This window comes from Nothobranchius furzeri, chromosome 4 (genome assembly GCF_043380555.1).
Source record: "Nothobranchius furzeri strain GRZ-AD chromosome 4, NfurGRZ-RIMD1, whole genome shotgun sequence".
NCBI lineage: Eukaryota > Metazoa > Chordata > Actinopteri > Cyprinodontiformes > Nothobranchiidae > Nothobranchius > Nothobranchius furzeri.
This window is the reverse complement of record NC_091744.1, coordinates 11,762,364-11,777,976: the sequence shown is the minus strand read 5'-3', so window position 1 is coordinate 11,777,976 and position 15,613 is coordinate 11,762,364.

Below are 15,613 nucleotides of genomic sequence, written 5' to 3'. Positions count from 1 at the left end.
AACGAGCCTGTTAGCTACGGCTCGGTTCCGTCGGCCTGCATGGCAGTCCATAAACGGCACATTTGGTGCACTTCAACGTCAAACTGCAACCGGAAGCTTTAAACATTCACCCGACGTTAAAAAACAGCGGATCTTTCGACTGAGAGTCAGCTGTCGGCAGAGGAACGCACCGGTGTTAGATCACTCTTTGTCCATCGCGGCAGGTGCGTTACAGTCCGTCAGCGTTTTCGTTGCTGTTAAAAGACGCCAAACGGCCGAGACAACCAATCAGAAAAGGTCCGAAGCGTTTCCAGCTGCGGCGTCCGTCCGCGCGTTAAAGAAAACACTCGACACCTACACGGAGGTCCGTCTCCGCCTCCTGGTCTATGGCAAGCCAACGCCGCACGCGTCGCGCGGTTTTAGGAAGCGCGAGCGTTCTGGAGGTGGTGGCGCGCGAGCGACAATGGCGTAATAATCACAAACTCACTAAATAGATTAACATGTTTGCCTGCTTTCATCTGTTCCACTAGATAAACTATCTTGTGTGTTTGTTAGTTTTAAGCACTGATGAAGGAGCGGATCGAAGGTCACGCAGATTAAAGACTCTCGCGTTGTTTCTGAAGACGCTGGTCCGTGATTTTCCTTTTTTTTTAAGAAACCCGATCAGTGGGTTATCTTCAGTGCAAACCGACATGTCTAGTCGTTCACACACACCTACTTGTGCCCAACACAGCTGCAAACTCTCTAGTTTAGTTTTAAAGTTGTTTGTATAATTACATAAAGTCAATCAGAATTTAACTAATTACTAAAAAAAATCAAATATTTGCCAAATGTAAATATTGAATTGAATTGAATTAAATCAATCCTTTTTGTGAAAGCACAACAATAAATGCCTTACAGTGTGAACTGGGATTTTGTAGAAAGGGTTAAACTGCCTGCTGTTGTTTGAACAGACTCAGTTTAGACAAACACAGACTATTTCTAATGGCTTAGAACCAGATGGATGTTCTGGTGGCTAGTATGAGAGGGACCATGGTCACATTTAGTGTAACTGCAGTTACAAATTGCATTCCTGTAAAATGAATCCTCTAATCTGAACTATGTCATGAATATTTATGCTAACATAGTTGTTTAATTACAGCAGATATAAGAGGAAGTAACTCTTCTAGTCACGGTTTAAACCTCTTTTACACCCTGCACGTGTCTTGATTTGTTTGAAGTGTAATTTTCTATAGTTTAGCACTTAACCCTGCTGCTGGAACTTTAAAGGTGCTTTATAAATAAATGAGGTATGGTATTATATCTTATAGCTGCCACAACTGTTCTGTAGTGTGAAACTGACAGCAGTGGCAATGTTTACGACGATGTTAAGAAACCCTAGTGTGAACTGTTATGACCTAGACATTGCTCTTGTTTTAAAGTAGAAATCTATGTTTGAACTTGCCCCACTGTGACTCACCTTCAGATGGAAAATCTGGTCAGAGTTCAGCCTAATTTATGCTTCTCCATCAGCTCCGGAAACGGAGGGACGCACACGCATTGACGGAGATGTTTTGCCTTCCAACTTCTCCGTAACCCGGGGGGTGTTGCAAAGCAATTCCCCGCCAGGACAACAGAGGGCGTTTTCTGGGGTATCCTGCCATCATTACAGTCGTTTATCCACTCCAGAGTTGTGCTTTTACTGTTTTGTTGTTTACATTGTGTTTCAGAGTCTTTTTAACAAAGACACATCTGTCCATCCATTCTCCTCCACCTCTTCATGTGCTCCCCACCTCCAGTTCCACGTTTCTTGTCATTTATGTTCACGTATAAAATGCTTGCTGTGTATCATTATACTTCTCCAGTAACGGGTGACTGATTAAATGTTCATATTTCAAGCTTTTCCTGGAGGTTTTCTTCAAGCTGCTCCGTCTCTGTCGCTAAATACCTTCTGGTCTCTTAATTTTTTGAGGGTGCAATGGATGTGCTATTGATAAAGATATAGGAAGCAGCATCCTGACCAATCACAAGCTTGCGATCTTCATCTCGTTTGATGGATTTTTTAGAAAAGTGGGCGTTACTCCATTGGTCCTCGCAATGACAAATAATGGCGTTGTGTGTCTCCGAACCAATGCAGATGGAGAAGCATAAATTAGGCTTTAAAATTTAAAATTAGGCTCAGTCCGTCCCTGCGAGCCTGTTGGAGAGCCTTTGCGATGACGGCTACTGGCGTCGCGTGTCTCTGTACTACAGACAGAGATGTTGGCCTTAAATCTATATTTCTCCAAACTGAAGTTGTTCAAAGAGCTATCTACAACAGATGAGATATAAATTGTCAACAACCTTTCCACAGAAACGTACGTCAGAATATCTGCACTATCTCTTTAAAATGAACTCAGTTTGACCTTTATAGTAAACACAGAGAAAGTCTACAAGTGTTGATCACTATCAGTGGAATTGTTTGAAATTTCACAAACCATTTTATTACAGCACCATGCTACAATAATCTGAGAATCTCTTCAACAAGGAACTTTTGTTTTGGGTCAAAAAGTCATATTTGCATGAAAATGTATACAAAACGTCAGGATATGGATGGAAAATATCAAAATTCCTTCACAACAAAAGAATGATGCACAACAATGGGAACACTTTTGTTGAGTACATGCAAAAAGAGTTTAGCTTCGTTTTCGCTCAGTGTGATCTCAACAACAGGATACAGAATGTGGGGGAGAAAGCTCGACTCGGCGCTGGCTTCAGGTGGTTGTTTACTAACTTTCCCCTTCAGTTAACCACATCAGGCTGAGTCAAGTCACACTTTCAGGGTCTGATGAGGTTACGGCAGTCATTGCCGCAGGCAACAGGGACAGAAATGAACTGAGTCACCTTACAGTACTCATGCTTTGGTTTCCCGCTGTGTTTTTGAGTCGTGTAGGCTGAACTGTAGGTGGGGGATGACTCTGATTTCACATTCTGACCCCATTATGGTAACCTTGTAATGATCAAAGCAGGTCTTCACATAAAGAAAATTAAACTATGTCCTCATAAATGTTCATATGAAAGTAAACGTACTCTCTGATTAAAAAGATGGCCGATGGTGTGAGCAGGGATTTCCCAACATTATGTTTCCTGTAATGTTTTGCTCATGTCAAAATGAAAATGCCAACATTCCCTATAGCTGCCCCGTGGTGTCAGATGAGCACAGAAAGTCTCGGACGATTTGTTCCACTTCTCACTTCCTGAATCACATCCACATTCCTTTACAGGAAGTTGGTCCTTTCTTCCTCTAAAACAAAGGGAAGGAAAACTTCGTGTTTGTTTTGCTTCTTATTTTTACCTTAGCTTTGGATCACATCTGACACAACGGCTGTGCATTTCCTAGCATGACAATTTATTTCCTGTCTGCTTTATGATACGAAATCAGTTGAACGAGTTAGAGCCAACAGGACATTTCGCAGTGACATTACACAAATGTCAGTAAATATAAAATCATTTGGATTAGATTAAGGGTTTAGACAAATCTGTTTTGATGTCCAGATAAAGAAAAACAGGATTTTTGAACATAACACCATCTCAAATGACCAGATGAGATAAAAAATAAATAAAGACAATAAATCTGTAAATTCCCCCTTCAAAGGGACTCTACTGATGAGTTTCAGCTTAAATTTCTTGGAAGTGATATTTGCAATCTCATTTGAAAAATCCAGATTTTCCATTGTAATTTCAAAAAACGAGGGACTTTAACAGATTTTCCCCTTTTCTGTTCAAGACGCACACTGACAGCACGCTCCAAAGCAGGGATGTCCAAACGTTTCAGAACAAGGGCAAAAATCAATAAGTTAATAAGTGAATTTTTTAATATAACCTTCACATGCTCCTGTTGGGGTCAGATGGACCCCAGGTGGTTTATATTTTCTTTTTCATAACTTTTTCCAGTTTCTTCACCAATCCAGATGTAGTGAGCAGGGGCGTCGGACTGGGGGGGGGGGGGGGGGGGGGAAGGGTACCGTTTACCCAGGGCCCACTGCAGGGAGGGGCCCTGAGACAGCTTTGAATAAAAATGTTTTATTGTTGTTGTTTTTTCCCCCCAACTTACTTAATGTCTTAATAAACTTCCCTTTACCTGGATAAAGAGGTTAAGAAACAGAATTTCGCCTTAAAAATAATAACTGAATAATCTCTGAGGCATCTATCACCCCTTAAAAATGTGCAAAGTGGTTTAGTCCACACCCGCAGCCAGGGGCTGCACGGCCGCATACAGCTAATGAGACATCGCAGATGCCGACAGCCAGAGCTGGAGGCAGGAGTCAGTCATGTCTTTTCCCAAGAAAGGGAAATCTGGCTTCCAGAAAAGAAAAGAAAAGAAGGAGAAGGAGAAAAAGTTAATTGAAAGAAGCAAGTAGAAGGACGGTGAGCAGCAGCAGCAGAACACAGTTTTAGCTGATATTAGCTAGCTCTCAGAAGCTGCAATCATGTTAGGTGTTCAGTGTTAAACGCCTTTAGTTTCACCATCAAGATCAAATATAAATTAATTAGTGTTGTCAGTGAAAACACTAATTAATATATATATATTAACCAGAATTATTATTGCGGGCGGCCGCCGCCAATTAATTCGCGGACCTTGCAGTAAAAACAGGTTCACTCTGTGTGGATATTTCAGCTCCTTCCCAATCATGGAGCAGGACAAACTTGGTATCGATGGATTCGTGGTAATCTCAGGAATGTGAAGCTGCCACTGTTTTTCGTATAGCATGATGACACTGGTGTTAGAGGATTGTTATTGACTTGGTTAGATATTTTAAGCCTATTTTAAATTTCTTTATATTTGATCTTGAAAACGGACAATCTTATAATTTGGCTGATAATGCAGCGATTATAAAATTTAGAGTACATTACATTCACAGAGAGAACCTGGTTTATTTCATGTCATATGTATTTAATATATCAAGATATATCAGTATTAGCAAAGCTTAACATCACGAACCATGACAAACATGACTGAAGAGCAGATGAAGATATCATGCCAGGCACTGATGAGAAAATATTACAAGGATCTCACAGCTGAATTTGAGAATGAGATGCTACACCTGAGAACAATATATGGTGCCACATTCCCACACATTCGGTCTCCTCTTGAGCTGCTTAATGCCTTACAGGATGCAATTACAGAGCATTTTTGGAGAAGTTTGTATTGGACTGAGGATATTTTGCACACTACCTGTGACTGTTGCTGGGGGTGAACGGGCTTTTAGCAAACTGAAACTGGTGAAAAATTATTTGAGATCAACAATGTCCCAGGATAGACTGAACAGCCTAGCTCTTCTTTCTATTGAAAGCCAATTAGCCAAAGGATTGGACTTTAAAGATCTCATAAGTGATTTTGCTAACATGAAGACCCGTCAGTGGGCATTTACTGGAAAATAAATTCCAGGATTTTTGTTTGAACACATTGTTGGCAAATAAAAATAATTATATGTGAAGTCTGGGCATTTCACTTTTATTATGCTGGCATTTGTATTTGCTCAATATAGAGGTTAAACTAGGATCATATTTATTATCTTGTCTTATAGCATGACAAAAAATGTGTAAGAGAGATATTGAGTAATTGAGCATGGGGGCCCACCTGGAAGACTTGTACCTAGGGCCCAGAATTTGGTGCTACGCCCCTGGTAGTGAGCATCTGAAGGGTCTTTCTTCTTGCAGTCCCGGTGGGGTCCTATAGTGTGTGTGCTGTTTCGATGCAGCAAGCCCACTGATCAGAGTTTTGGCAGAAATGTGGTGTTTTTGTTTTTTGTTTCAACCACCTGCATTCCTAATGGGGTCCAATGGAGGGTTAAAAAAACAAAAATGATCTTCTGGTGGTTTTCTCTCCCCGCGTGGGCTTCTCAGAATAGTTGCATTCTACATCAACCACCTACTGAAGTGAGAATATTAATTATTTTAAAAATGCAAGTAGAGGCCACACAAAATCTCTCTGAGGGCCACAAATGGCTCCTGAGCCACCCTTTTGGCATGCCTACACACTACAAATCTAAATGCACACTTTGTTTTAAAGTAATTTCACAGAACTAAATAACTCAACTCCAACCAGGTTTGTTTCTTCTAGCGTTGCTCGGCCGGTTGGACGTGGTGGCGGCCTTGCTTTCATCTATAAAGATAAATTTAAGGTTTCTCCTATACAAACCTTTTCATATCGGACTTTTGAATCAACTGCCTTACAAATGAATGGATCTATTCTGACAATGTTGGCTGTTATCTACCGTCCACCAAAGTTCAATTCAGAATTTTTTAATGAACTATCTGAATTTATAGCTTTTTTATGTTCACTTCCCCAGAATGTGGTTTTGTTAGGTTACTTCAACATTCACATTAATAACGCCTTAGACTCTAATGCAAAATGTTTAACAATCTGCCGAACAACCATGGTTTCCCGCAGTTTGTAAAAGCTCCCACCCATTCTAAGGGGCGTACCTTATATCTGGTTTGCTGTACTGGTGTTACTCCTTTGGATGTTATGGCATCTGATTTCCCCTTATCGGACCATAAACTTGTTTCTTTTAAAATTAATTTACCTTTATTTAAAAAAATTATCCCTCGCTCCATTTCTTTTAGAAATGTTAAAAATATTGATCTCAGTGCTCTTTCCTCTGCTATCACAAACCTGTCTAGTGGAGATTGCTCAGCACCTCCTGACGTCTTACTCAACCTTTATGATGAAAAATTACGGTATATTTTTGATGACCTGGCTCATTTGAAAGCACTTAATGTTTCTTTTTCTAAATCTGCTCCATAGTACACAGCTAACCTGCGCCAATTAAAACGCGAAGGCCGTCAACTGGAGAGACTATACAGGAAAACACAACTGCATGGTCATAAAGATCTCTACCATCTCCATTTGCTAAAGTATAAGGAGGAAATAGCTAAAGCTGCTTACCATACTTATCAAATTAGCCTTGCTAATGGTAATTGAAGAGCACTATTTAGTACTTTAAATAAATTGATTAAGCCTCAAAATACCATTAACTATCATTTCGATACAAATGACACCAGTAGTCAATATATGGATTTTCTCAATTCCAAGATTAGTAATATTCACTCCCAACTTACTCAGTGTACAGATATTCACTGCCAACTCTGTAATTCTTTTTCACCCATGGTACAGTCTGTATTATCTGATCTTGGTCTACCTAGTTATGCTGAAATCTCTGAAATGATCTTGCATTCAAAGAGCTCAAAGTGCAGTTTAGATCACCTACCTACGACGCTAGTTAAATTGGCACTTCCATCGTTACCACCTCTTGTTGTTAATATTATTAATGCATCACATGGGAGTGGTTCCACTAAAATTTAAAACTGCGATCATTTTACCTACTCTCAAAAAACCAAATATGTCTATAACCGATTTTAGTAAGTACAGACCTATTTCAAATCTGCCATTTCTCTCTAAAGTGTTGGAGAAAGTGGTGGCTACTCGACTTCAAGACCACCTCAGTGGAAATCAACTGTATGAAAAACTACAGTCTGGGTTCTGAAAAAAACACAGTACAGAAGCTGCTCTAATTAAAATCACTCATGACCTTTTGATGGCATCTGATTCTAGTCTAGTTAGCATACTAATGCATTTAGACTTGACGTCAGCGTTTGACACAATATCGCATCAAATTCTTCTTCTAAAGAGCCTATCCACCATTGGGGTATGTGGGACAGCACACTCATGGCTCAAATCGTACCTTTCTTACCGCTCACATTTTGTTCAGGTTATGTCATATAAATCTCACCTCATGTCTGTATCATGCGGGGTTCCACAAGGTTCAGTTCTGGGTCCAGTTTTATTTATCATCTATATTCTTGAACTAGGAAACATCTTTAGGAAGTACAATGTGAACTTCCACTGTTAACAGCATTCAAACAATAAAACGGAACTTCTCACAGTCGGAACCAAATCACATGTTGCCAGATCTCTGAATTTCTCACTCAATATCGATAATACTCTCATTTTATTATCTGCCCATGTTAAAAGTTTGGGTGTTACTTTGGAAAACACTCTCTCCTTCAATACCCATGTAAATGGATTGGTTAAGTCTGCGTTTTTTCATCTGCGCAACATCAATCAATTACGTTCTTTCTTGACAATAAATTACACTAAGATTCTTGTAAATGCCCTGGTTTTATCACGTTTGGATTACTGTAATGCCTTACTCACGGGCTTACCTCGAAACCTCTTCACAAACTTCGGTTAGTGCAGAATGCAGCAGCACGTACAATTACCCGGACACCTTTTTCTCAACATATTACTCCGACTCTTGAGGTGCTTCATTGGCTCCCAGTATGCTACAGCACTGATTTCAAAATATTACTCTTGACATTCAAAACTTTAAATAACATGGCTCCTAGTTATTTACGTGACCTATTGAATTTGTACACACCATCACAATCACTTCGTTCAGCTTCCCATAATTTACTTGCCACACCTCAAGTCCATCTATCCTCGATGGGCCTTAGGTCTTTCGGCTCACAGGCTCCATGGTTATGGAATAGCATCCTCTTAGACATCCGAATGGCCAGGTCTATCACTCAGTTCAAATCATTACTGAAAATTCTTTTGTTTAGACAGGCCTTTCTGAATGCCTAATTTGATTTTAGTTGATTGTGTATGTAATTCAGCTATACTATGTAGATTTTAATGGGTAATGTATATCTTTATGGTAACGTTATATTGACTGATTGCTTGATGTATTTGTTTATATTTTTATTTTTGACCTTTAGTCTAGTATTTCAGCACTTACTGGTTTTCACTTTTAACTTGTGTTTATTTAATTGATTGATTTGTAATTTTAACTCGCTGAGGACTGTTTTATCTGTATTATGCAATTTCTGTAAAGCGACCTTGAGAGTCCTGAAAGGCGCTACAAATAAAATTTGTTATTTTTAGAACAGAGGTATTCAATCCTGGTCCTGGAGGGCTGGTGTCCAGCACGTTTTAGTTGTTTCTCTGCTCCAACACACGATTCAGTGGTTGAATCACCTGTGCAGCAGCTCATCAGGCTCTGCAGAAGCCTGTTGATCACCTACTTATAGAAATCAGGTGTGTTGAAGCAGGTTAGAACTAAAACATGTTGGACAGGACAGGAATGAAAAACCCCTGGACTAGAAGACTACATAGTTTATTTGTGTTATTAAGGGTTTTCAGCGCCCCCGTTTGGCTGCATTATCAAGTAATACATCTTTTATTAGTCCAGCAGAGGGCGCTATACCACAAATGAGTCTGAAGCTCAGATGTTTTACAAACTTTGTAACTTTGCTTTTTCTGGTGGCAATTCAGTATTTGTCACCGTTGTTGATAAATGATTAGATAAAGTCACTGCAAAGAGCTTAATTGGCATTTAGTTTACTTAATTACAATAAAACTACAATAATAAAATCACTGTTTCTTGCCCTATAGGCATACTGTTATCAGATAACGTTTCAGCATAGTCACGTCACTAAAAGTGTCTTCTGGAATTGAAAATCGCACATTTATGTGAATTAAATTAAAGTTAAATTAAGTACAGAAAGAATATATTATATACTGAATTTATTTTCAAAAGAATGAGTTCCATCCATCCATTTTCATCCGCTTATCCGGAGTCGGGTCGCGGGGGCTGTAGCCTAAGGCGAGAGGCCCAGACTTTCCTCTCCCCAGCCACTTGGGCCAGCTCCTTCGGGGGAATCCCAAGGCGTTCCCTGGCCAGGTGAGAGACATAGTCCTTCCTGGGTCTACCTTTAGGTCTCCTCCTGGTTGGACGTGCCCGGAAAACCTCACCAGGGAGGTGTCCAGGAGGCATCCTGACCAGATGCCCGAGCCACCTCAGCTGGCTCCTCTCAATGTGGAGGAGTAGCGGGTCTACTCCGAGCCCCTCCCGAATGACCGAGCTTCTCACCCTATCTCTAAGGGAGAGCCCAGCCACTCTTTGGAGAAAACTCATTTCGGCCGCTTGTATTCGCAATCTCGTTCTTTCAGTCACTACCCAAAGCTCATGACCATAGGTGAGGGTAGGAACGTAGATCGACCGGTAAATCGAGAGCTTCGCCTTCTGACTCAGCTCTCTCTTCACCACGACAGACCGGTACAACGCCCGCATCACTGCAGATGCAGCACCAATCCACCTATCGATCTCATGCTCCAGTTTTCCCTTACTCATGAACAAGACCCCAAGATACTTAAACTCCTCCACTTGGGGCAGGACCTCATCCCTGACCCGGAGAAGGCATTCTACCCTTTTCCAAATCAAGACCATGGTCTCAGATTTAGAGGAGCTGATCTTCATCCCAGCTGCTTCACACTCGGCTGCAAACCGCTCCAGTGAAAGCTGAAGATCATGTTCTGATGAAGCCAACAGGACCACATCATCTGCAAAAAGCAGAGACCTGATCCTCAGGCCACCAAAACGGATGCCCTCCACACCTTGGCTGCGCCTAGAAATCCTGTCCATAAAGTTATGAACAGAATCGGTGGCAAAGGGCAGCCTTGGCAGAGTCCAACTCTCACTGGGAACGAGCCCGACTTACTGCCGGCAATGCGGACCAAGCTCTGGCACCGGTCATACAGGGACCTAACAGCCCGTATCAGAGGGCCTGGTACCCCATACTCCCGGAGTACCCCCCACAGGGCCCCCCGAGGGACGCGGTCAAACGCCTTCTCCAAATCCACGGAACACATGTAGACTGGTTGGGTAAATTCCCACACACTCTCCAGGATCCCCCTAAGGGTATAGAGATGGTCCAGTGTTCCACAAGAATGAGTTTTCTTAATGAAATAATTGTTACTCCTGACAATCCCAACAGCCAGTCCAGATGGAGGGGAGGGCCAATGGTTTGCATGTCAGAAAAGGTGCAGCTCACATCTGTTTGTAATCCAGAAACGTTTGAGTTTGAATTGAAAAAGCTGCTCAGGTGAGAAACAAATTATCCTTAAAACAAAAGGAGAGCCAGCTGCCTTTGTTTTACTGGGACATCTTAGCAACTTCCACATAAACAGATCTGAAGTTTGGTCATTTTTGCTGATGTACTGATGATGTTTCAAGTTGGTCAAAAATGTACAAATAAAAAAAACTTTTCTCATTTTCATAGCTTGTCAGAACCTTTCGTGCACTATCCTCAATAACTTTATATTTTTGTTGACTAAATGAGTCTCATCTCTAGCAAAACACTCAAAACAAACAGGCAAGTGAAAGTTGGAAAAATCTGATTAAAATTTATTTGAACACATGACCATACATAATCCAACACATGCATCATGTAGATGTACCAAGACTCTGCTGATCACAATGCTGTCATAGTACAAAATAGCAATATGTTTTTTCCGTTGGGTATATGATATACTGATATCTTCTAGTTTGCACAAAGTACAGACAAAATACCACAACTTTATACAAAGGAACAAGTAACTCGTGCTGTGCTCGGTATTGTAGCCCTCATTCCTAACATCTGTACGATTAAAAATCAGATTATTTGAGCCGTCTTCACCATCTGGATGGACGGTAAAGGAGGATAGAATCAGTCAAAAGGAAACATGAACAATATAACAGAAACAAGCAGGATTAACTACTTTCTATAATAAAGTAGTGCTGCTGTTTAAGGCTTTAATACACAGGTTTTAAAGTTCAGACACTGAAATGAAAAACATAATCGGCTAATAACACTCTGGGAAATTGAAGTGCATACATTCATTTAGGCTGCAGTGAAGCTTAACGTGATTTTTAGGATTATTGACTTTTGGTGAATCTGTTCAAAAACATGTCAAGTATGAAAGTTATGAAGGTTTAATGGAACTTTGTTTCTCATTTTCAACATGTCCATTTTAACTCTAAATTCTGAGATATGAAATAGAAATAACAATAATAAATATAGTTTTAAATTTGAACTTTTTACTGGCTAATGTTAAAGTAACAATTTCTTTTATATTTATATGTATTCTAGAACAATATCACAGTCATAAAGCAAAATAATCTACCATCGCTGCATGTAGATCCACCACCAGGGGGCAGAAGACATGTTTAGGACTGGATTTGGCAGGTTTTTGTTGAAAGTGCTAATACTAATACTCCTTCTGACCTCAGAATTGGTTTGATGTGATTATATGACATAAGCTGCAAGGGGTCAAAATAAATTGCCCCCCCCCCCCCCCCCCCCCACACACACACACACACATGCTACAAGTGTTGAAATAAAAATATAAAACAATACATAAAGCTATTTTCACTCATGAAGCAGTAATGCATTTGTTATTTCTAAATAATTAAAAAACAGGAATTTTACAATGTGTGTGTTCTCTCTCCAAATGAGTAAATGATTCTTTAGAAAAGTATAGCGTTATGTGATTGAACATTTTTATCCAAGCCCAAATGGAAACAGTAAAAATGAGCAAAAATGCAATAAACCTCCAGGTTTGATCATATTTGTTTAATATGGTTTGTCTCTGTGCCAACCTACCAAGTGGTGAGAAGGCCAACGTGTTGTTTGTGCATTCACCTGGCGTCACATTTTCACTTTCATATTGGTACAAAAGACAAAGAACTCAAAATGAATAAAATACATTTGTCCTCATCTTTATTTAACCAATTTGCCAATAATTAAAGGAAAAGAAGCACCAATGAGAAATGATGAAACATACCCAAACATCTGTGGTGCTGCAACGATGTGCTGTCTGTAAACATCCTGGTTCAACACTAATAGAGATAAAATAGAATTTCCTGTTTGTAGGGAGCACAGCAATAAAACACAGCTGCTTAAACATTCATATTTCTACTTTAGGTTACTTTTACCAACATGCTGAATCTGCAGCTGATTCAGAATCATGCAACAGCCTCGTAAAGCATTTAACTATTACAGGAGAACAAAAGGTCTGCTTTGATTGGAGGTTTTCTGGATTTGCTCAAATATGTTTGACGGCCGACTCGTAATGGGAGGGCCACACAAATTCATGTATTTGGATTTGTGCTTCTTTGTTTTTCAGTTTAACAGGAATGAGAGAGGGACATATGCTGAACCCCCCCCCCCCCCTCCTGTACGACTGAAAAAAGGCAGTTAACTAGAACAGAGACACACGTGCTTAAGATCTGAAATAAAACAACAAAAATGTACATTACAGTAATTTTTTATTATCGCTCTACTTCCACTGGATCTCATGTGTGGTTCACATTAAAGGTCCATCATTAATGGTTGAATGTGGAACAATTTGATGAAAAGATATATATTTTTAAATATACCTCCATGGGGCATTTACAGGTGCGCAGAATGAAGGTACAGTATTTCCTTTAAAACCAATACTTTAATTTAAAAAATAATCAAATATTTATTTTGATGGGCACGACACTGGGTTTATGTTTACATCTGCCAGCCAATAGAGGGCATCGTTGCTGGTAGCCAAGCATTCCGGTCGGCACAGCGAGGCTGGCACTGTGGAAAATGACAGACTCCGCTAGTCAAGCAGCTGCTTCTGAGCCCAGAAGATGTTATTGTCCTTCTCAGAAGAGGAGTGACCACAAAAGATCTAAAACCTGAATAAGTTGAAGTGAAGCCTGGACCCAGATAAAAAATTTCTTGCATCGGCAGCGAACCTGGTATCTCAACAGTTGGAATCTTTGTTCTAATGTTGCAAGTACAACCTCCACACACTAGATGTCGCTTTGGTGTTCGTGTTCCATATTCCAAATTTAATTCTTTTGCAGTGATCTCTAGTAGGAACGAATGCCTTGTAAGTTGTACTCTGGGGAAAAGAAGCCCCGGTGCACCCGCAAGCATCTGATCCTTTTCACACAATCTCACTCCACACCTCCAATATCTCATTAACACCCCCCCCCCCCCCGCGCTCTGCCGGTCAGTGGAAAAGGTGAAACGGTCCGCGCCCCCTCCCCCCCACGCTTTTAAATGTTCAAAAGTTGGCAGCCCTGAGAAGTTAGCCAGATCAGAAAACTGTTTCCAACAGCAGGATTTGGAGTCTTGTTCCCCGATATTCAGACATCTCGCTTCTGATTGGCTAACAGCAACATGACTCTACCACTGACTCAGTTTGCTCTGCAACATTGAAGTTTATCTCCACAAATAACTCAAGCCTGAAAGAGTTCTGCCATGTTGTGGAGTTGCTAATGCTAATGGTTAGCTTCTACTAGCCAAGACGTTCCCTGCAGATTCTTGTACGCTAAACCAACAACAGCCTTCCCCATTTTGAGTCAAGATGGATGAATCCATGAATGTTAAGTTACAGTGTGATGTAAATCTGTCAGGCTTTTCTAATCCTAGAGTTTCACCATCTTTTTTCTATCAGAAAGAAGCCGGGAGGCTATTGTCATGAAAAACCCAGAGTGACCAATTATAATCAGACATAATTATTAAAAAAATGTTTTTTTCAGTGAACCACACCTTTAATTTGGAGATTTTTAGAATGAGTCATCAATGTTTAATTTTAGTGTAACTGACAAAAAAAAAGAGAATTTGTGATGATAAAAACATGAAAAATAATTTACAACTGTGAGACTTTGGCCCAACTTAAGTCTGCTTTAAAAAAATCTTTTATGTTGATCTCTAGCAGCTATTCAGTTCATTATTTTTTATCTCCAGCTACTAGAAGAGGCAAATTGTGCTTTTATGTTGCTTGGTCCTGCACAGGAAGAATTAGTGCTGGAAATAAAACCGAGAAGCCCTCAAAATTCTGGGTTTCATGACTAAAATGTGTTTTACCCCATGGGCGGGAAGTTGGAGGGCTAGCAAGAGACAACAATAGACTGGACACTTAGGATGCTAACTGGAACTCACTATGAACCATCGCCAGTGACTGTCGCATAAATAAAGAACATCTTGTGAGAAACAACAGCTCATTTTTTACCCCCCCAAAAGCTGTCAGTCAGAAAAGTTCTCAAACCATCACGAAGCATCTGGGTTGTCAAAATCATACCATTGTAGAAAGGTTACAAATAATAAACATTATCATAAATATACAATGCTTTATATACAGCTTTATGAAAAACCTCAGTTTAGAGAAACAGACCAAAATGTGTTGCTGCACCCTTAAAAAAATCTAGACTCAAAATTCACAGCAATCCATGCAAATGTTATTTTATAAACCATGATTTCACTTTACATGGTCATTTTGGTGGAATTATAATGATATTCTAGCATGAGGTTGAACAGCAGTGCTACAGCTTAGCTGCTGCTACAATTAACCACACAATGCCACATAAATACACACGTGAGTCAATGCGATGTAACGCCTTTATCCAACAGCATTTGCATCAACAGCCAAAAACTGAGTATAAAGTTGTTTTAGGTTGTCAGATTTTTTATTCTGTTATCATTCCTGCTGGTACTAGCTGTTAGTTTGTCAATCTGATCTGTTTTTTCTAACTGAGGCATTTGAACGCGCTATCTACAATAGTTAGGATATTATTTTCTAACCCAATTGAAAATATGGTTTTGAACAGAAGCCAACAGATTTTACAAATTTTTATTCAAATATCACAATTTCCCCAAAAGATGTTACCAACTTAACCCCGTATCTTCATCTTATATCTTAGATTTAAAATTTTTAAATGATCTAAAGCCAGAAAACTGGTTTTATTAAAAAAAAAAAAAAAAGACAGATAAGCTTGGCACAAGGACAAGTGGACATACCTATTTGGCG